This window comes from Trachinotus anak, unplaced genomic scaffold (assembly GCF_046630095.1).
Source record: "Trachinotus anak isolate AG129_WGS33_773 ecotype Australia unplaced genomic scaffold, CSIRO_AGI_Tana_v1 ptg000015l, whole genome shotgun sequence".
In the NCBI taxonomy this organism is placed as follows: domain Eukaryota; kingdom Metazoa; phylum Chordata; class Actinopteri; order Carangiformes; family Carangidae; genus Trachinotus; species Trachinotus anak.
The window spans coordinates 8,479,767-8,501,867 of record NW_027273866.1 but is presented as its reverse complement, the minus strand read 5'-3'; the positions used below and the strand labels follow the sequence as shown (position 1 = coordinate 8,501,867).

General features: G+C 43.2%; 1 protein-coding gene across 3 annotated transcripts in view; it reads left to right on the top strand.

Annotated features, from left to right (window-relative positions):
• hs6st1a (heparan sulfate 6-O-sulfotransferase 1a) overlaps window positions 1-22,101 on the top strand; it is a 57,644-nt gene that overhangs the window by 26,353 nt on the left and 9,190 nt on the right. The gene's annotated exons all lie outside the window — the stretch shown is intronic.

Genomic DNA, 22,101 nt, shown 5'->3' with positions numbered 1-22,101 from the left:
AACAACAACGCAGCAACACCTGCAAAATCAAATTAAGAATTTGTGTTTACTCTCATCTTGCTTGGTGCGAAAGCAGTTGGGGGTTTTTTTTTGTAGCATATGAAAGTGAATGGCAGCTAATGGTTTCCCCTTAAGGTAGGGAAATGAGCCCAGATATTTTCATTTGTGCTGACTGTGTTCAGATACCAGCAGGAAGAATATAAAGGAGCATTATCTTTCCAACTAAAGCCCCCGCAGGTCAGAACAGATAAATCCATTTTTCTAAGGTCTTGTGTATGTAGCCATGAGATATAATCTTATTATATGGTTCCTAATGATGCTAAAGAGCAGAGAGAAAAAAAAGAACAGCTAGAATAGAATAATATTCTACAAAGAAATGTAATGAGATATTAACAAAATATTCAGCAATTTTGTGTTTTTTTTTTTGTTTTTTTTTTTTATACAACGTAGGTCGTTGGTTTGATTGCCTTGTTTGGAATGACCAACAAAAGGAAGCTGCCGTAGACGAGAGAGTGTAGCTTCAGGGCGGGACACAGCCAAAATAATAAACAACACAGAATTACAATCACACACTTATCTGTCAACTGAATCAAACCAAAAACACCGCCCTTTCATCTCCTCTGTCTGCTCAACTGTTTACTCAGAGTTACAAGTGGAGTGTCAGAGAGAAGGATGGGTACGACAGACAATGCTCGTGGAGAAAATGCATTTTATTTTACATTGGTGAAAATAAATCTCCATCCCCTTTGTTTCTGTGCTACATTTTTTTGTTTTTCGCCCCCATTGCTGTATATCTCCGTCACTGCTAATCTTACAGATAAAAAGTAATTATCGGACCTCAACTACTTCAAAACAAACTTCACTCAAGGGCAGAGTAATGCTGCACACTACTGGTCAAATGAGATCATTCTAATTATTGATGAACCAGCTGATTGTTTTCTCAGTAAAAAAAAAAATTAATTGCATGGGCCATAAATGTCAAAAATATTGAATAATGCCCGCCCCATATATCCTTAAATCCAATTTGACATTTGTTCCACCAGCAGTCCAGACCTAAAGATTTTCAGCGTACTAACCCACGGAGCACTACTACATATGTGAAAAGCTTTGTGTAAAGCATAACGGCTTACGGCTTGAGGCTACATTAGCTCCTACTAGCATGACACGCCTGAATCTCTGACCAAGTTGCACTGTGAGTAATGTAGAGAGACTTTTGAACTTCATATCAATTTGATGAATCAACATTTAAAATAAAGTTGGAGCTCTAGCTTATAGTAATAACTGATGATGGTTAATATCAGCAGTATCTGTATATGAAGAATGACCCTTTTTTTGTCAGTCTGTGTGCACACTAAACTCGAATTACAACAATAAATCCAGGCTTGTCGAATACAAAAGCTACAGACTAAAGCATAAATGCCCACAGTTATGATAAATAGGGAGGCTGTTCTTCAGCTGGACGATCTGTGAGCAAATTCCCCAGGAAAACAGGAATCCTCCTGGCTGAGGTGGCCTTGTGCAACACGCCATCAGACCCTCAGATGGGTATCAAACAACACAAATTCTTGCCTCAAGGCCTCAGGCCATACCTGGCAGCCTCGGAGACAGACCTAACGCTGCCCCTGGAGAACTGTGAATACCCTCATAATCACATAATGGATGCCGGCGGCTCAAAAGCTTCAGGCTGTATGATAGTTTAGAGCTTTTTAAATGTCTCCTGCAGGGGTGATTAGTAATGTGGTCATCCAGTGCAGACAAGTGAGTCTGAATTCTCCAATTAAATGTCTGCAGCTCAGGCTGAGGTGAGGTATCCTTGTAGCACAGTGGTGGATTCAAACTGAATTATGTTGCTTTTCACCCGTTCCCCAACTCTATCCTTACTGACCCTCTCTGCTATTCTCTAATAAAGCAAAAATATCTTGACAAAATTAATCTTCGAAAGGCTATTACTTAATTTTCCCTCGCCAGACTGTCTGTTTCTACTTAAATACTGTTCATTAACTTTCTCTAAGACAAGATAAGGATTCAATTTATTTAGTTTTATTCAATTTAAGGGGATTTTTTTTGGCTTACTATGTCCTTAAATGTAGGAGTATATGAGTTGAAGTGAGGAATGTTTAGACCTCAGTCAGACTGACACAAACTAGGACAGTGTTATCTGTAATTCCTTCCGTGTGCAAGCCATAATGTTTATTATATAATGTCTATTAATTTTATTGTCGGGTTTCTCAATGTCCTCTTTGTACACACACTCTTTGGCCTCTTTGCTCCACACTGTGCAAACAAACCCATGAACCCTGCCTTAAAGCGGAATTTGGAACTCCTGCTCCGTGTCACCACAGTCGATGCAGGAAACACTGTGAAATCCATTATCATCATCATCATCACCGAAGCCCCCTGGCGCCTAGGAGATGCTGTACATCACAGTTCCCCATCTATTTTTCCAGCTGGCCTTTTTTCCCGCTACAGGCCAGTTCCAGTCTGGTGGTTATGGATCTGTGGAGCTGTAGTCAATAGCGTCCCGTACTTTTGTATCTGTGGTCACTTCTTTTTTCACCCTGCGGTCAGATTGTCCACCATATGGACCCCCAGCCATCGCATGTGAGGGTTAGAAATTGAATCAATCCCATCATTGTTAGATTTCTCTCGGTGAATGCGTCGAAGGGGAAAAGTCACAGACTGTACGTCGGAGCCACATGTATATATGAGCAATAATTGGAGATGGATTTCAAAGCCTGCAGCACAGTGTGTTTTGTAGTCCATGAGTTTGTTTTTGAAGCCTCAGTTGGAAATATGCAGCATATCTCTTTATGTTTGTGACTCATTCTGCTTCTGGGAATGGCTAGGTAGGCAATCACCACTGAATCTTAAATTAAGAAAATCGATTAATTAAAATGCAATTTTACAATTAAATGATATAAAGAGCTGTAATTTAGAATATCAATCTGAACTTTGAAGTTTTGCCTATTATGTTTCACTGATTGGCAAATATACTGTTTGTAATTATTGTATTAGCCATTAGCAGCAGGTGAATAATACTGACCCCTTACAGCAGTTGATTCAGACAGTTTTATTGCTCTTTGTTCTATTTTTATACTGCATATTAGTGTTATTTGCACCTATTTCCAAATGGATTTTCTCTATTGGATAATGAAATTAAATTTCATTTGATTTAGATTTGAACCACATCACATGATTCTTGCCAGCAGATGGAGTTTGCCAAGTTGTCATGGAATTGTTTTGTTTGTTTTTTTTGTTTTTTTCAAATTTCCATTTCTTCTCATCTCATCTGTGTTGAGTTAAAAGCTGGGGTTCAAAGTTCAGTCTTGACCTTGTAAACAGCAGTTGAGAGAAAAAAAAAAAAAAAAAAAAGAAAACCTCGAAAAACAATACCAAGCAATGTGATTGAAAGAACCTTGAGGTGACATTGTTCTGTCTGTTGTTTCCAAGGCAAATTAAATATGTCATTACTGCAGGTGTCATTGTGTCAGGCTTCAAAATAATACAGTATGTTACAATGATGTGTGGTCTGATATTTGATACAGCTGCAAGAGTTTGTTTCCAGTGAACATTCATCTATGACTTTTATGTGTCCGTCCAACTTCTTTATAGATTCCTCGTATTTCCTTTACTCTGCTGCCAAGCGCTGATTGAACATGGGAGCAGAATGGAATGGAACAGATTAGAAATCTACAGTAGAATTCTAATTCCTCTCTTCTAATGGCCTACAGTAGAGTCAGTAATGTGAAAAGGATTAACGCTGGGATGAATACACGAGAGGAGAGAGAGCCTGAGATTACAATGAGAGCTTTGTTTCTCCAACTATTGAGCTGAGGTTTCTGCAAGGATCCATTATTCTTGCTTTGATGCTGCTGTCTCAATGAAAAGTGGTTGGCGGCGATGCATTGTTTCAACAGCAAAGGGGGATATCACTGCAGTGCTATTCAGCATAATTTAGCCTACCACCACCACCAGCACCACCACCACCACCCCCCCTCCCTTCCTTACCATCCCACACCCCTAGCTCACTCCCTGCCTGCTTCGCTGTGACTCTGTGCAATTACCTGCGGCGCTAAATCAGAGCCTGACAGCAGTGGCTAAATACGGAGCTTCATGCCCACCCTCACCTTATCAAACTTTCAGGGGTTTGCCAAGCAGAAACCACTCCAAAAGGGATGGAGGTCCCTGATAAACGCCCTGGTAACCCGGGACGACAGTTGTCGAGGGCACCGTTTGTCAGTTATATGGGCTGGTTGTCAAGGAGCAGATTGTCAGAGACCAGGGAAGTCGGGGACAATTAGAACATGGGTGATTTATCGCGTGTGATATAAAACAGAGCCGCTCCCGTGTTCTGTGGGTGTCGGCGTGTCTGAGCGCCGCCATCCTCAGCCGTGCGTGCTCGTGTGTGTGCAGTCAGGACGCGTTGATATGTCAGAGTGTGACAGATATCCCTGGCTTGGCACTTGCAACATCATTTCCCATCGCTCCTCTTCGCACAGATGTTCACTCGCGCACGCCTGATCACACACCCTGCCACACACACACCCACACATAATGAGCAGCACTCTGCATGCATCCCAGCTCCAGCTGTTCCAGCAGTTAGTGGGACATGGTAGATGCCTCTATTAGAGAGTCACAAATCCCTGCAGAGGTAGAGAATAGAGAAAAAGGATGGAGTTAGCGATGGATGAGGAATGAACAGAGAGGGATGAACAATGACCCCGGTGCTGCAGGGAGGGTGGGAGGGATCGTGCTCTGGCTCTGGCAAGTCTCAGAGCAGACATTCTGGACATTTCTGGATCCAGCTCCAGAGATCTTTAGGGGAAGTGGAAGGGGAGAGGGTGCATGCAGCAGGGATGTGTGTGTGTGTGTTGGGGGGGGGTTTGAGGAGGGATCTTGGAGCGGTTGATGAATGCTGGCGGAATGCTCCAGGAATGTCGGACGGGGCTTTTCAGAGGCGGCCTGCTCGAAGAGAGCAGATGTGGCCCCAGGGGAAATCACAGGATCATCATTCCAACACTGCTTACCTTTTTCCCTGCAGCGCACACACATACACACACACACACGTCATACACAGATCCACACACACATTCCACTGGAACATTCTGCTCTGTACGACCATCAAGGGAGGAGGAGGGGGTGGGATTTAACCCCCAGCTGGGAAGCGGTGGTTACCTCCAACCTTTACAGGTGGTTTTATTTACTTTTTGCAAGGATTGATGTTTGCCAGTTTGAAGCTCCTGCCAGCTGCTGTTGGTGCCCTGGAGGTTAAACACTACAAAATAAAATACTGGATTGGTAAAATCCCTGTTACAGCAGCATTATTTTGGGACATGCTCTCAGCATCGACCCATGTCTGACCTCTGCAGAAGTCTATATTTTGCGCCGCCAATCCTTCCTATTTCTTGCTTATCCCTCTGTCCCAACACCACTCTCGCGGGGCCAGGCTGTGAACTCGCAGGGTTGCTGTCCAAAGCTTTGTGTAGGTAGACTCAGCCTCACTGTTAGACAAGACAACATGGCGTAGGCTAGATGAACAGACTTGTCCTGCAGGCTCTTGGGCGATTAGCTTTCCCTACGTGTCTCGGGGTCGATCTTTTTTCAGCAGTTAATAATGCTTCCTGTTATACTGGGATGAACCAGTGTGGGTGGATTAACAGATAATAGGCGGTTGGAAGACATGGGAAAAAAAGACACAGTGAGCTTTCAGCATGGTGACCCACTGTGGGAGGTATGCAGGCAGGCTCTGATAAGGGCCAGACTTCTAACTGTTTCCTCCAGTTCCTACTGAATGCTAATCAGGATGAGCAGAAGACAGTATTGGCTGGTTTCTCTTATTTCCTCTATTGAGCGTCTGCCTCTTCCCTTCCTACCCATCACTTGTCCTCTCCTCTCGCTCTGTTTTCCTCTCGTCTGGTTCTCTTTTTTTCTTCTTTTGCAGACTGAGCGGAGATAGCTGTTACAAGGCTTTGCAAATTTAGCATAAAAATGAGGGAAAGCACTTGGCTCTTCAATGTAGATTTGTTTCTGTGTGTGTGTGTGTGTGTGTGTGTGTGTGTGTGTGTGTGTGTGTGTGTGTGTGTGTGTGTGTGTGTGTGTGTGTGTTGAGTGCTCGGTTGATTCTCACCATATGGAGGAACTTCATTTGCATAGTGTATTGTTCCCCTGGCACATGGTCTCTTGTGTGTTTTAGCCATAATATACTCTAGTCTGGTCTGTGACCAGCACATGAACACGCACACTGACCCTGGCCTTTAGACACACAATCAACCATCCCTACACCCAGCCTGCCCTCTGTCTTTTTTTTTTTTTTTTTCTCACCTCCTGCACCCCCTACTGCAACATCTGATCCAAGGATTTGTTTGGGATTCTCTCGGATTCACCCTGATTCTCCCCTTTATCAGCGTGTTTGAGTTCTCCGCGGGCGCACATGTGCTCGTCTGTACGTGTTTCTTCTGGCTGGGCACATGAATTTAATTACATATCAGCCTCCACCCACACAGCCTTTGATATCTTCCAAGGAGACAAAATCTTGTATTGTTAGCTTTGTTGAGGGAAGGATATGCTGCAACACATTCACACACATTCTCACACACACACACACACACACACACTCTGATACCATGTACAAAGATTCCATTGACTAACATCCAACTGTTATGACTAAACGCCCAACCCTATGTACAACAGATTAGTTAACCCTTAAAAAATGTATTTTTTTTTTATGTTCATCCATCATCTCCATCAGTTATGATGACCTTCTATGTAATTGCTGACGTCTGGGAACACAGTAACATCACAACAAATCCAGCAGGGCAAGGAATCAATCAGCAGACTTCCAGACAGGTTGTAAGCAGATGTTTATGTGTCATCCAAACCACTTTGTTTGAAAGTAAAACCAAAATTGAGTGCACTTAAAAAAACAAAAATATGTCCAGGGAGTTTCCATGTGCACGAAAGTTGAACCAGTTAAACCGGTAATTCAGTCTGTAAATTTGGATAAGTATTTACAACGGACGGTTTAGGTCATAACTTCACCGTTTGCTGTAATTTTCTCACTCATTTAAGTTTTGCTCACACTGGCAGAGCTTCTCCTGGGAAAGTGTGCAGCGGACGTGACGCTGCCGCACGTCATCTCGTTATCAATGTCGTTATAGCATGACAGTAAAAACAGTTGCTTCATTCATTTAACATAATGCATTTGCTATGTGATGTTGCAACATTGCTCTTTTCCTAGAAGCTTAATTCGCCTAGGATTGTATCTAATATTATAACTTAATAAGCCTAATATCATATCTCATAAAAACGTAATGATTCCTGTGATGTCAGTGGAGGCACTCTTTACTTCAGGCGAGGCAGGGCAGCTCCACTATAAAACACTGTGGGACTTGTTTAAAACTTGTGTTTCTTGCCCCTTCTGAGCTTCTTTGTAGCCATGTTACCACTTTCTCGGATCTCAGCAGTTGACTACAACGTTATTAGTACCAACAGGAATGATTTCCAAAACAATGAGCCAAAGCGTTCCCACAAATCTTTGTGGTCTCACTTTTTTTTTTTTTTCCTAATCCTGCACAAATTGTGAAGATAAAGACTTCCATTGCCTCATATTCTATGCCCTTTACATTCACCTGATCATGTTCCCATCTTAAAAAACAGCTTGCTTTTCCGTACTGAGGCTAGTCGATTATATATGACCATTGAAGGGGATATTTACTGACTTTATTTTAATATTTCTTGCCTCTCTTAAGGGAGCACTCTGGCTTTGACCTTTTGGCCTCTGTTTACTTTCATTTTAGTGAGTAGGATAAACATGTCAGCTGTGATGTATATTTGTTTCCATCAGCCTTTCACTTGGTATTTTTCCGTTTCATTCGTCTTCCATTGTGAGAAAATCCCAAAGCTTGGGCTCAGTTTCTTCTGGAAGAACGACAGCTTTATGCCAGTTTAGTTCTATAAGGCAAACAAGCAGATTTCCTGCCAAATCCAACCAGGTGGCATAAATTGTGAAAGGCACTGTGGATGTCGATATAAGCTGCCAGGCTCAAAATTACTTTAGCTCTGATTTATTGACGTTAAATGTTCCAAATACCAACATTTACATTAATTCTGCTGTTGAATTCTGACTAAATCATTCTGGGTGTTGTCTTCAGCTGCATGCCTTGTAGTTACTGACAACATGAATGGCTATTGAAGCCGACACACACACACACACACACACACACACACACAGACACTGCATGTACCCTGTCCTCTGCTGTGTTGAATGTCGGGGTGTTGATGCTTGGTAAGTTTCTATCCCACTTGGTTGGCGAGGAGCGTTGCCAGGCCGACAGCTGCTCCAACTCCACATTCCCCCACATGTGATCCGGGATTGGAAACTCAGGGGAGAGTCTGCCTGGGACGGACACACACACACACACACACACACACAAACACACAGTGAATAACACATGTACTTAGACACACATGTATGCACCAGCTTACAATCACACACGGTCACACATATCTAGGGTGGGGGCTGAAGAGCTGGAGAGGCTAGATGTCACAGGCCTTATAATAGAAGGATGCCCTCTTAAGCTGCTTCACACCATAGCCCAGAAAATCAAACTGTCATATCAATGAGCCACTCACCCAAAAAAAAAAATCTCCCTCTCTTCCTCGCTTTCCTTTCCAGCCTCTCCTCCGTCTCTCTCCCTCCCTTTTCAGATGCCGTTCTTGAAAAGCAAGTTTGAATTTTCGTGACGGACTGAGCAGGCTTTTCAATTATTTTCGGTGTCATTCGTAATGGTTTAAGAGGGAGAGAAGAAGAGAGAGATGAGAGAAAGTGGCAGCGGGAGCAAAGGAGAACATGGGTGCTGGCGCAGCAGAGCTGTTTGTGGCGGGCTAAATGGAGTTCTAATTCAATTTTGGCTATGACCAAAGGGCCAGGTTCCTTTTTTACTAAAAGCCTGCTCGCATCTAATGCAAACACTACATCTGTTTTTTAATCCCTTTCTTCTTTCCAACTAAAGAGAGGGAGATCAAAAGGGCAGAGCCTTTGCATCCATCCCGTCAAAGATCCTCGTCGTTTCCTTCTTTTTCTTGCCGTTGTTAAAAGGTTGTTTGATAAAAGCATCTCCAGGTCTTTTCCACCGCCCTCTACATTGGATTCTGTGCAGAATGAGCGGCCTCTTGAATCTCTGAATGCACAGTCAATATGCACCCAACAGATGGTGCGTGGCTTCACTGCTTTTCTTCTTCCTCTTTTTTTTTTTTTTTTTCTTTTTTCACCTCTTGTTTTTTTCCTCTCCACTAGCCAGTAACAATTTGCTGCTGAGTGTATGTTGGTGCATGTTACTCTGCGTTTGTTTGTTCTGCTCCCTTTCTTTCTCTGTCACAGATGTAGCCTGAAATCACGTCTGTCACACTGGCCTTAATCTCGGGGTTAGCAGCTGCCAGTTGATTGTCTGTGTGTGTGTGTGTGTGTGTGTGTGTGTGTGTGTGTGTGGAAGGCTGGCGTATATGTGTTTGTGTGATCTTGTGTGAAAAATCAAATAAGCAATTAAATTCACCTCATTGCCCTGGTCACCTGAATGTGTAAACGTTAGTTTGTTCAAAGCCGTTGGTCAGCTGATAATTGTCTGAAATTTTGGGAAGTACGCCTCATTTGCTGTCTCGCTGAGAGTTGTTATGAGAAAACTGCTGCTATTCTCATAACTGTGTGGTAAAAATAAGACTACAGCCAGCCGCCGGTTAGCTTAGCTTAGCTTAGCGTAAAAAAAGCTGGAAATAAAGGGAAACTGTGAGCCTGGCACTGTCCAAGGGAAACAAAACCCACCTATCAACATCTGCAAAGTTAACACAGTGTATCTCTTTTTGTTTAATCTGCTCAAAAGCCAAAGTGTAAGTGGCAAGTTGAGGTTTTATGGAGAATTATATGCTGGAATATTTCTTTACGGGAGCAAGAAAACCATAAAGAGCAGTTTTTAATAGGACTACAGTGAAGGAAGTCCCCTGCGGTGACCTCAGATGGCTCAGCAGCATGGTGTGCGATGTATGAGATATCTGTCAAAACAGTGCTTCAGCCCCTTGTCTAATCATTGTTTTCCTATATATGTACACACTGTGTGTTCTGGTGAATGCAGAGTCATGACAATTACATTCACTCTTATGTGTGAGTTATCTCAGGTCATTACTTTATGTGCCACGGTCGCAGAAACGTGAACATAGTCATGGCGGTTGCTCATCATCCATTGCAGTTGGTTTGTCTATAGCGAAATATTTCAATTTTACACTTACATTTACTCATTTGACAGCTTTTATCCAAAGCTACCTACAGGTGAGGGCCAACACCTGCACTTGCACAACACTTACAGTTTTGCAGTCTTTGCGACAGGCCTGGTCTTCCTTTTTTTTTTTTTTGTTCAGATTAAACTGCAGCTTTTCCCTTGAAGTCACCCTATTTAGAATTCATAGGTTGTGTATAAACATTCAATAAATGGGTTAAAGCAGATAATGATGTAGTAGTAAGCAAATGTAAGTGCAGTGTAAATCTTTATTTATTTATTTATTTTTTGTAAGGAAAGAGCTTGGAAAGAGGCAGGCTAGCTGTTTCACCCCATTCCCAGTCTTTATGCTAAAATAAGCTAACAGCCTGCTGGTTGTGGCTTCATACTTGCTGGACAGACATTATCTGGACACAAATAAGTGTATTTCCCACAATGTGGAACTATTCCTTAAGAGTTGAACGGAGTGGAAGCGAGGAAGGAGTAAATGAGGACTGAAGTAAGGAAGGAAGTAAGTGGAAGGATGCCACAGCCTCGCAGCTCGTTCGAGGCAAAGCCCGGGCTGCGAGCTTGAGTTACACAGCCAGACAATGGGCTTCTTTCACCCAGACTCACCCACACTTGCACAGACTCACACACACACACACACACACACACACACACACAACACAGAGCCATTCTGTCTCGAAAACTGTTGTTGCTCCTGTTGCACAATATTTGGCTCTTATTATTACATTATGCCCCTTACTTCCCGCTCTCCTGACTCTCCACCCTGGTTTCTGGTTTTAATTTTCTTGGCGGCGTGTTTTTGTTGTCTGACTGATTGGAGACCCAGAGCATGTGTGTCACATGTACCTAGCTCGTACCGTATGATTGCGTGCGATAACAAAGGCTAATTTTGGCTGTGAAATCCCTCTGACATTGTGTCTCCCAGCAGCTGCATAATGAGAGAACAGGCAGGGGAACAAAAACTGGGGAATGTCATCCTTATTCTTTAAATCCCTGGAATTTTCTTTCCCATTTTTCTCTCTCTGTCTTTCTCATGCTATTCCCTCCCTCCAGGCAGTGCTCATTAGCCCCTTGGCCCTCTCTAAACAGGTGGGGCATGTTTGGCACAGCCCTCCGACATGCAGTCAGGCTTAATTGGGCTTGGAGGACCCCTCAACCCTTCCCAATACACACACACACACACACACACACACACACACACAAACACACACACACACACACACACACATATACATATATATATATATATATATCACTCATATACACCCCTCCCTTCACACTTTTCCCTTCACAATTTTCCCTCCATTCTTAGAGAGCCAATTGTCCTCTTCCTATTCCCCAGGGTGAGGTTGCGGTTCCTGGGTGTAGAGTGTCAATCCAGCCCCAGCCCCCCCCCCCCCCCCACCAACTCCCTTCTTTCTCTTTCCCTTCTCTGTCAAAAGATAATAACAACCACTACCCATACAAGCAGCATTGATATGCAGACGTATCTCCCAAATGTCACCGGGCTGCTCTCGCTGCTGGCTCCTTGCGTCTCATCGCTCGCCTTTCCCGCCACCTCTTTATCGTTATATATGTTTTTCTCTCTCTGGCTCTGGCTCTTTCCCAGCTATATTCTTTGTGCTTCTTTGTGTCTTGGTTGCTTTTTTTTTTTAAGTCCACAGAGAGGATTTTTTTCACCTCCCCCATTTTCACTTTTTTCTTTTCAAGGATACCCAGAGACCGAGAGTTATCCTCATGTGACTGCTGTTTTGTGTTTGTTTGTCTATGCTGCGTACATGCATCTGCTGAGGTCTCTCTGGGTAAACGTGAAGCCTCGCCATACCTGTCTCTGTCTGTGTAATTACAGCCACATCAGCCTCTGTCTTTTTTTTCTCGTTCCAGGGCAAATACTTGACACTACCTTGAAAGAGTGTTTCTTGAATAAAAAAGAAATCCCCCCCCCATCTTTCACATACACACACAAACGTATACTATCCGCTACTGGCTTAGCGATATCTCATTATCCTGTTTATTCATACAAACAAGTGCCTACTTTTCACACAAACACAAATACAGATGTAGCGCTGAAGTGGAGAGGGAAAGAAACAAGCGCTCAAGTGTGTTTATATCTGTGTGTGTGTGTGTGTGTGTGTGTGTGCCGGTGTGGGGTTGCACAGGGCAGGTGGGGAGGTTTGAATGTTAACTGCCTTATCACTCCAATTTCACACTCTCGCCTCCAGTCACACACACACACACACACACACACACACACACACACACACACACACACACACACACACACACAATGCACACACACAGAAACACCCTGTTGCCTCCAGTCTCGTATGTGACGACTGATTAAAGGGGAAACAGGGGTCTCACACACACACACACACACACACACACACTCGTGCTCACACTAATCCTAGCCAGAGGGGAGGTTTTGTGTGTGTTAATGAGTGTGTGTGCGCCTGCTTCTGTAATGGGGCCACCTGTCTACTCATTAGCCTCGTTACCCAGCCTTTTAATTGCCCCCAAACTCTGCATCATGTCTCCTCCTCCTCCTCCTATTCCTCCTCTTCGTCCTCCTCCCTCACTCCTTCTCTCCTGGTGATCTCTCTTCATCCTGTTGAGTGAACTGTTGGGACATATCAATAATCTGACATCACCACGTACAGCAAGGACTGTGTCATAACATGCAGGTGTGTGTGTGTGTGTGGTGGGATTGGGTGGGGTTGTGTGAGTGCAACATTTCCATATGTCAGCGTATAAGCAAAATGATTGCTTTGACCTGAGTATCAGGAGCCATATGAACATGACGCCAGTCAGAAGGGAATTCAGGGACACACAATCAGCACACACACACATACACACACACACACACACATGGGGTTATCAGGTTGATTTGAGTTACCTTGAGCAACCTAAAGCTCCACCTCAATCTCTCTCCCACATTCTGGCTTGCAGCCCTTCTCCTCTATGGCTGCATCACTGCTTTCTGTGTTTTTCTTACTACACTACTAATCATGATTATTTGTCACAGCTACAGGAAACTACATCAGATTGTTTTATTGAATGGTTTTGCAGCTCTGCATACATTTTCCCTTTTATTCGGTTCAGTGCAGTATTTCTCAAAGTTGCTGAGAGCCCTTTTTAACACACCAGTCTTTATACTCTTATTGTGGTCTCTATGTACAAAATTCAGCCAATAATCACCTTTTTATTACTTTGGGACGCAGCTACAACCCAAAGCCAAACTTGGCAAAGTATCTGTATTAATACTTGTATTTGTCATGGTCTGGCTTAAAACCAAAGATAATCTTTGAGATTTTTGTGGGGAAATGAATTTTCTTGTCAAAAGTCGAGCCAATCTACTCTGTTTCCAAAACTCTGGGCACTGTTTTAAAATCAATAAATGGACGTTTCATATTTCAGAGATTAGGAGTGGTAGATATGATATAGTAAATGCATATGTCAGTGGATGTGTCTGGTTTTGCCCTAACTCACTTTTAATTATTTATATATTTATATAAAAATCTGATGTAGCCACAAAGCAGTCCTGTTGATTGATTGGCAGCTTTGCCACCAATGGCCTAATACATTGAGAAATGTTAATGGGATAGGATAAAACTGGAAATAATAAGTTAAATAATCAGTTAGTCAGTCGACTGCTGTTTTGATTGTTGATTAATTGTTTCAGTCATTTTTCAAGCAAAACTAGTGAAATAGTTCCAGATATTCTGATTTCAGCCTTTCAAATAAGAGGATTTCCTGCTTTTCTTTGACATCTAACATTGTAAAGAAAATATTTTGGGGTACTTGGACATTTGAAGGCATCACAATGGGCTGTGTAGAGTTGTAATGGGCATGTTTGACATTTTTCAGGTTTCACAGACTAAACAATGAATCCATTCATTGAAAAAAAAATCAGCAGATTAATCGATAGTGGAAAATAATTGTTATGTGCAGCCCTAGATTGGATCTTCATATGAATGCTTTTACAATTACAGGATTTCACAGTGGAAAAGAATGTACATCTCCGGGTGGGTGTATCTTATGTCGTCGTATCACCAAATCCTATCAGGGATACATAACTTTTAACTGTGGAACATGAAAAATGATCTGTGATTAGTTGTGCAACCCCTTCTCGTCCTCCACCCATCTCCCTCTCACCAAATCCATCTTCTCTTCCCCCTCCCTCCTTTCCTCCCTATGTCTCTGTCAGACAGCTTTCTGGGCTGTTGCCAGTCAAGTTACATGAGAGAACAGGCGGCAGTACATTCCTGCTGAACATAGCTTCGCACTCAGGGGATTCCCTCCCTCCACTCTCGCTCTCTCTCTCCTCTCTCTCTGCCCTCCCTTTGTTTGTGTCCACTCCTGCGCTGTAACGTCCAACTCAAGCCGTGGGCTACACTTCCATCAGAGGCAGCATTCTTCCTCATCTGCCGCTTCTCTTTGTCTGAGAATCACGGAGAGGTCGCTTTCTCGTGTGCGTGCTGAAATGCGGCGAGTCGTGCGTTATTTTGCACTCACGGCATAAGCAACTTTTTCACACGCTCCTTTAGTTATGGTCGCACGGCAACTGTCACTTGCGTTGCCAGAACACCTTGCGTGCAGAGAGGGGCTCGCCTGAATACTTTGTTAGTGGCTGCAGGGGCCCTGAAACATTCTCAGTGTTCGACCCCAATTTATTGTCTCCCTGTGATGGGGGCTGAAGAAATTGTACAGTACCTCAGAGTAGCCTCTGAAAAAAGACTCCTATTTAAGTCTTAACCAGAATGAAAGAAAGACTCGGCTTAAAGCTGTTTAAATCTAGATCTGACACATTTAGTTTAAAGCTCTTGTTCTAGCCTCTGAAATGTAAGGAATTTCTGCTTTTCATAGTCTTACATGATGGTAAGACATAAACAAGACATTGAAAGATGTTGTGTTGGGTTCTAGCTAATTGTTATTTTCTACCTGCCTGATGAAGACCTGATAGAGTTGAAACTTTTTCACTGTAATTAAACTTCTGGGAGCAACAATCCAATCTGCGAACGCTATTTTCTGGCGTTTTATAGACCAAACAATTAATTCTTTAATCAAGACAATAACCTACAGGTTAATTAATGAATAATAATAATAATTGATAGCTGCAGCCCTATTTAAATAATAATCACACCACAATGCAGCTTGAGTCCTTTAACCAGGATTCAGGATAATTAGTAATTCAAGTGATTTTTAAGCAGAAATGGTGGCGATGGTTTCAGCAGTTTTATATCAGTGTAGACTGAATATCTGGGTGTGGGTCAGACAAAAGACGATGTCTTTACAGATGTAAAATATTCCGTCTTGTATGTTTGCAGTGATCTGTATCTGCTCACTGATGGTCAGAGGAACTGGACTGTAGAGCAGCAACTATGTTGACTATTATTATAATATGTTAATTTTTTTTGTTCCAATAATCACTTAATCATTTTGTCTATAAAATGTCAACATAGCAAAATGTGCCCATCACAGTTTCTCTTTTTCTCTTTTTTCTTTTCACCTTTGCCCATTTTTCACTTTTTTATATAAGGATACATAAAGAAAATGATGAACTGATTAGTCCAGAAAATCATCAGCAGGTTCAACGCTAATGAAAATGACTGCTAGCTGCAGCTCTTGTTGTGATGACACCACATGTCTTATATAACATCATGAAGACTAGACTTGACCTACTTGTCCCAGTCACACTGGTCGGCCACATCAGCACACAGCAGATCAAATTTCCGCCAAAAGCCTGCAGCTCTCTGTCAGGATGTTATAATATATAGAAAATGTGGAGAGTTTCAATGGAAAATATTGAGAAACCATAACTTCTTGGCACAATTAGATTTCTCTTTGCTGAGGGAGAACAAAGAATTTCCACAAGTGTCCTCATATTTAACCACAATTTCCTGATGTCTGCTGTACTTCAGCATGCCGGCCCACCCCCCCACCCCCCTAAGTCGCCTCTCCCTGACACTGGCCACTGTCTTCTCTTACTCTCCCCTCCTCTTTTACTCTCTGGTTTTTCACTCTGTCTCCTCGTACGTCTTCTGTGTTTAAAGTCCAAGCTACCAATGCAGGCTGTCTGAGTCCCCAGGCTGTTATTGATCGACTAACAAAGAGAGAGAGAAAGAAAGAGAGAATAAGTGGTACCAGGAGCAAGAGTGAGCCAGGGCCAACAGAAAAGACGCCTTGAGAGCTTGTCTGAACCGGAGGGTCTATTTCTGTCTGTCTCAGTGCGTCATTATTGGCCAGGAGACATCCTGGACACACGGGATGAGATGTCGGATGGGGAGCAGGGAGGGAAGGAGAACGGGAGTAGGGGGGAGGGCGGAGGGTGAAGTTTAGTCTTGTGAGGTCGAGAGGCTGGTGGTTTGGCGCTGCAGATGGAGAGATTGATACGAAGACAAGGTTGTCTGTAGCCTGAACCCAACCAGTGTGATTGTTTATTGTCAGGATGAGGCTGATAATCTCCAACCTGACAGCCAATAGTTTAAGGGCTGAGTGTGCCTGTGTATGCACAATCAAGTGTCCAAACAATGACGTGTTCCACAGCAAGAAGGGGGCAGGAAGGACTCAGTGGAAGTCTGTTGAGATTCAAGTCCTGACATGTTGTTCCTCACCTTCCCTCCTTCTCACACACACACACACACACACACACACACACTGACATGGCTGATATCATCTTCATTTACACATTCTTTGGGACCATTCCTCTAAAAGCAAAGGTTAGGGGTTAGTGGTTAAGTGAACACACACACACACACACACACACACTGATGCTACACACCCTGGTTCAGGATTTGTCTTGGTTAGAGTTTAACGACTCTGATTCCAGTTCTCCTTACCGTTCATGGGTTGTTTCAAATCTTTATTTAAACTCTTCTCACGCTATTTAACAAAAGAAAACTAAATATGGAGAAAACAAACCCTTTTCTGGTCTCCCGCTGCTGTAAACGCAGGCACAGGAGCTTCTTCCTGGTAACTTTGTGAATGTGACTGACACATCTCTATTAAAGTGCCGAACTTTAAAGTTACCCAGGCTTTTATCCCACATTGTTGTGTTAAACTCACCATTTAGATACCTGGTTCCCTTCTGTATTTTGGTATTGTATTGTTACCTTTTACTTGCAGTTTTGTTCATTTTGATAGCTAATGGTGCAAATTCTTACAGAATTTCTAAAAAAAAAAAAAAAAAAAATCTGTGAACTGAAATGCAAATTAAAGTGCATCTCAATCCACTCCCGATATGCAAATATTAGGAGTACAGCGCACTGAGATAAACAGCTGGTGGGGCTGATTCTCCAGTCAGGTGCCATTATACTACTGCAGAGGAAGAGGGTGCAACAAGATGACGTAATTAAAAGAGCACCAGTCAAACAACAGATAGTTTGGAAAAAATGTAGAAAACTTGAAGAACACGTGGCCTTTATTAATATGCTCATGTACAGTGTTAATTTGAGGAAGGTTACAGGAAGGTCAGCAACATTTTTCATCTCCTCAGTGAAGCAGAGGCTTAAGTGGACACTGAACTCACCTGCTTCATGCATGTAATGACCTGTAAAATGTGAAATGTGGAAACAAATAAAAAGCACAGGTGATGGATTGCTGGCGTATCTCGGCGTCCAGCAGGGAAGGAACTCAGACTGTCTGCTACTAACCTTAAATCTTATTTTCTCTGTCTTTGTTTGAATGCGATTCAGTTATTTTTTTTGCCAAAAGTGGTTTCACTCCAGCGCACTTTCTATCTTTCTGTGCGAATTCTGATCAGCAGCCACAAACACAGCACTTTTTCAGGTGGAAAACACATCTCTTTGCTTCTTCTGTGGCGTCATACTGATATATATATAGATAATAAATATATATATATATATATATATATATATATATATATATATATATATATATATATATATATATATATATATATATATATATATATATATTAGCTTTTACTCTTAAGTTGTTTGAGTTCAGGTCCATTTTTAGAGGTGGGAAAGAGCCGTGTTGTTGAGTGGATCTGGTTTCAACAAACATCCGTGGACTATTAATAAATCATGGCTGCTCTGCGCAGCGGGATGCTGCTGGCGTCATCGTGTTTGTGTGTCTGTGTGCTCACATGTGTGTGTGCGTGCATGCGTAAATCATTCCATAACTTTATATTTAAACAAGGCTTCTGAACTTTTTCACAACCTCTTGAGAAAAATAAAGAAGACTTTGCGTCTCTTGCGTGTCGCAGGCACAAACCACTTCCAGTATTTCTTTCTGCGTCTTTTGTTGCTTCATATAAAGAAAGCCCACAAGAACACTCACACTTAATTGGCGTGAAAGCTTCACTAAAAATGGCAACCAACACGTGCAAAATGAAAATGCAACCTCACCCTAATTGTCGATTCTCTTTATACTAACCTTTTACAAACTAAAACAAAACCATTCTTCAACTATGGTGCACCTTCCAGGACAATTACTCCAGGGTCCTGCTTTGAGATTTTGACTAAACCACAACTCCTAGAAGGGAGAACATGTTGAAGTCAGAGGGGGGGACAAGAGCAGGAGATGGGCTGTAAGAAGACGGGCAACGGAAAAGATTTAAACAGAAAGGGAAAAGAGGTTAAAGACGGAAGGTGGAGGTTAGAGAAGTGGTGATTTGTAACCCACAGGAAACAGGCAAAGGGCTCATTTTCTCCGAGCTCTCAGAGACCATAACAAGCGCAGGCCCTGTGTGTTTCCTCTTGATAATGCTCACATGAACTCACACTGACTCACTCAACACTCAAGATTTTAACCAATGTGGCTGCTTGAAGGAAGATTTTTGCATTGAGGCCGCTCTTGTGTATTCTGTTGTCTGTTAAGTCCGACCATAGTCGTACCCAAAAATGGTGAAGAATTATAAGTATTCAGTGTTTCCTCCAATCATTGTACTCTTGGCAAGGTGGGAAAGGCTTACGATTGCCTCATTCTCACTTATTTGCAGCACATGTAAACACAGCTGTGCACAGGAGATGGTAGAGGTGGTGAGAAAAGGAGGGTAAAAAGTCAGAAGCCCTCTAGATATGTGAGAGAATGTGTTTGTCTATTTTTTTTTTTTTTCTCGCTCTCTCTTTGCTTTTAGGCAGCCAGACACCTCACACACTTCATCCTGCGCTCACAGACTCATTTTATATTCAGGTATAGTGATCAGGACAAAAAAAAAAAAATGGAGAGAGAAAGTGAAAGATAAAAAACAAAACTGTCCTTGTTCACTCCATCAGGCGGATAGGATATTTCAATAATAAGATGATAATAAGAAGCTCTCAGCGATTAGTCAACAAGTTTGATACCGGATGAGTGTTTTTTGCAAGGATGTTGGCGATATCCTTCCATTTGTTGCAGATAAGAAAGAAAAAAAAGGCACACCGGAAGAAATGTAGTGAAAAAATGTATCGCACGTAAACGTAGTCTGCGAGAGGGCCCTTCAAGCTGCTGTTCCCAGACTGCAAACTCCTGCACTGAGCCGCAGGATGATGTGCTCAAATCTTGGCGGCGAGAGATTGAGCGCTGCAGTATAAGCTTTGAAGTTAATTTGACAAGTGCTTCAATGGTTCAACTATAAGCAATATCACCTGTGTGTGTGAAATATGCCGTCGCTTCGGAGGCATGGACTGTGTACATGTGCACAAGGGAGAGTGGACTTGCTGGTGAATGAGTAAGTGTGTGTGTGTGTGTGTGTGTGTGTGTGTGTGTGTGTGGGTTGAAACATACTCACCCAGGGATGTGAGCACACGGCCAGACATCATTAGGCTTTAAGGCGCGAAAGTCTCCACGGCACCGGTTTCTGTAGTCTGGCTGACCCAGCAGACACGACAGGCAGGCATGCCGTTTAAGATCATTTATTTGGGTCTGTATGTATGCCCGTGTGTGGATTACTGTGTGTGTTGCATTCTGTGTGTGTTTGCGCGCATGTTATTTATTTATTTTGCCTGGTAATATGCCTGAGCCTTCATTATAGTGGGAGCCATAACTTTGATAAATCACTTGGGCTCGGGGCCCTCACTGCTTTCACAGTATTAGAAAACTAATTGAAATTCTCTTCCACCCCCTCCTCTCCCTCTCTCTCTCTCCCTCTCTCTCTCTCTCTCTCTCTTTCTTTTTTCTCTCTCTGTTTTTCACCCTCTCCCTCGCTCTCTCCTCCCGTCTCTGTAGCGAGGGCCAAACAGTACCGTGTTTTTTCAGTGGAATAGAAGCCAAGAGGGGGAAAATGTCATCACTGATTTAATAGGCGTAGTCTTACTCAGAAACACACACAGCAGACTCACACACACACACACACACACACACGCTGCTCTCTGGGGAGTGTTAGGAATCCTGATAATGTCATCATAGGAATCTCCATAATGTACCCTGCTCTCCTGCAGGCTCCAGTTTGACTGCGTTTCTCCCCTCTTCTGCTTTTGATTAGATCAGAGGGGAGGGGGTGAGATTTTAGGTTTAGGTTGATGGGATTTAGAGTTTAGATGCTTGTTTCTATGGCCGTGATCCCCCCCGCTGTCCTCGGATTGAGGGTCTGTTTGGTTCGTTGCCTGGGATCTCCCAGCTGCCACTGGATTTAGGGTTTAGTCGTTGCATTGTCCATGATCCCCCTGCTGCTACTAGATTTGTTGCATTTATAGGGATCTCCCTGTGCTGCAGATACATTCAGGGTGTGGTTGTTGAGTTGCGCAGGATCTCCCAGATGAAATTTTGTATTTTGAGTTGTTTTATTGTTCAGGATCTCCTCGCTGCTGCTGGATTTAGGGTTTGGTTGTTTTATTATGCACCATCACTCAGCTGTTGCTAGATTTAGGGTTTAGTTGTTTTTTGTAGTTTTTTTTTTTTGTCCAGGGTCTCCCTGCTGCCACTGGATTTTGCTGGGCTTAGCTACTTCTTTTTAATATCTAGACACTGCTACTGTTTGTGCGACACTTGGGGCTTTGTGTCCACCCAGCAACCCCTCCTCTCTCCCCGGGTGAGCTTTGTAGTGTGAAGCCAAAGATTTAGTGATGGAAGCAGAGAGTGTGTGTGTGTGTGTGTATGTGTGTGTAGGCTATACGTGACGCAACTTGTGTGGACCAGGCGATTTCGTGGAGTCCTGTCAGCACACAAAATTTCTCTCTGCAAACATTCCTCTGACGTGATGCAAGCCCAGGAGAGGAGGGCAACGCTTGTGCCCATGTGTGCGTTTTCGCCTGGCGGCGTGTGTCTGTTGACCAGACAAATCCATACCATCGCTCCCAGACGCACTGCAGGCACATAGCTACACACACACACACACACACACACACACACACACAGGTTGCGTGTGTGTGTGTGTGTGGTTAATGAGGATGTGTTGATTGATTAGACTGCAGTAATTAGCTGGAGTGTGAAGGCCTGGAAAGGTCTCTGCTCTGGTGGGAGTGTCCCCCTCTGGAGAGACATTGAACTGTGCTATGCACCATTACATTACACACACACACACACACACACACACACACACACACACACACTCCACGGAAACAGTCCCATCCAAATCTCAGATGTGGGATGAGTCATCTCTCTAATACTTTGTGCAAGTGTGAGGCGAGAGGAAGGATGTTTGCTGTGTGTGTTTGCGTGTGTGTGCGCGCATGTGTGTGTGTCCGTCTGTGTCAGAGTCTGAGACATAAGGATATTTGCCGTGTGGAGATGTGCGTTGCAGAGTGAGATGTGCTTGTGCCAGCAGTTTCTTTTCCAGCACAGTGTGGTCTGAACACTGACCTGATCCTCTGCCTGACAGATCAACTCTCTGCCTCACTTCCTCCTCCTCCTCCTCCTCCTCTTCCTCCTACTTATTTGTAGT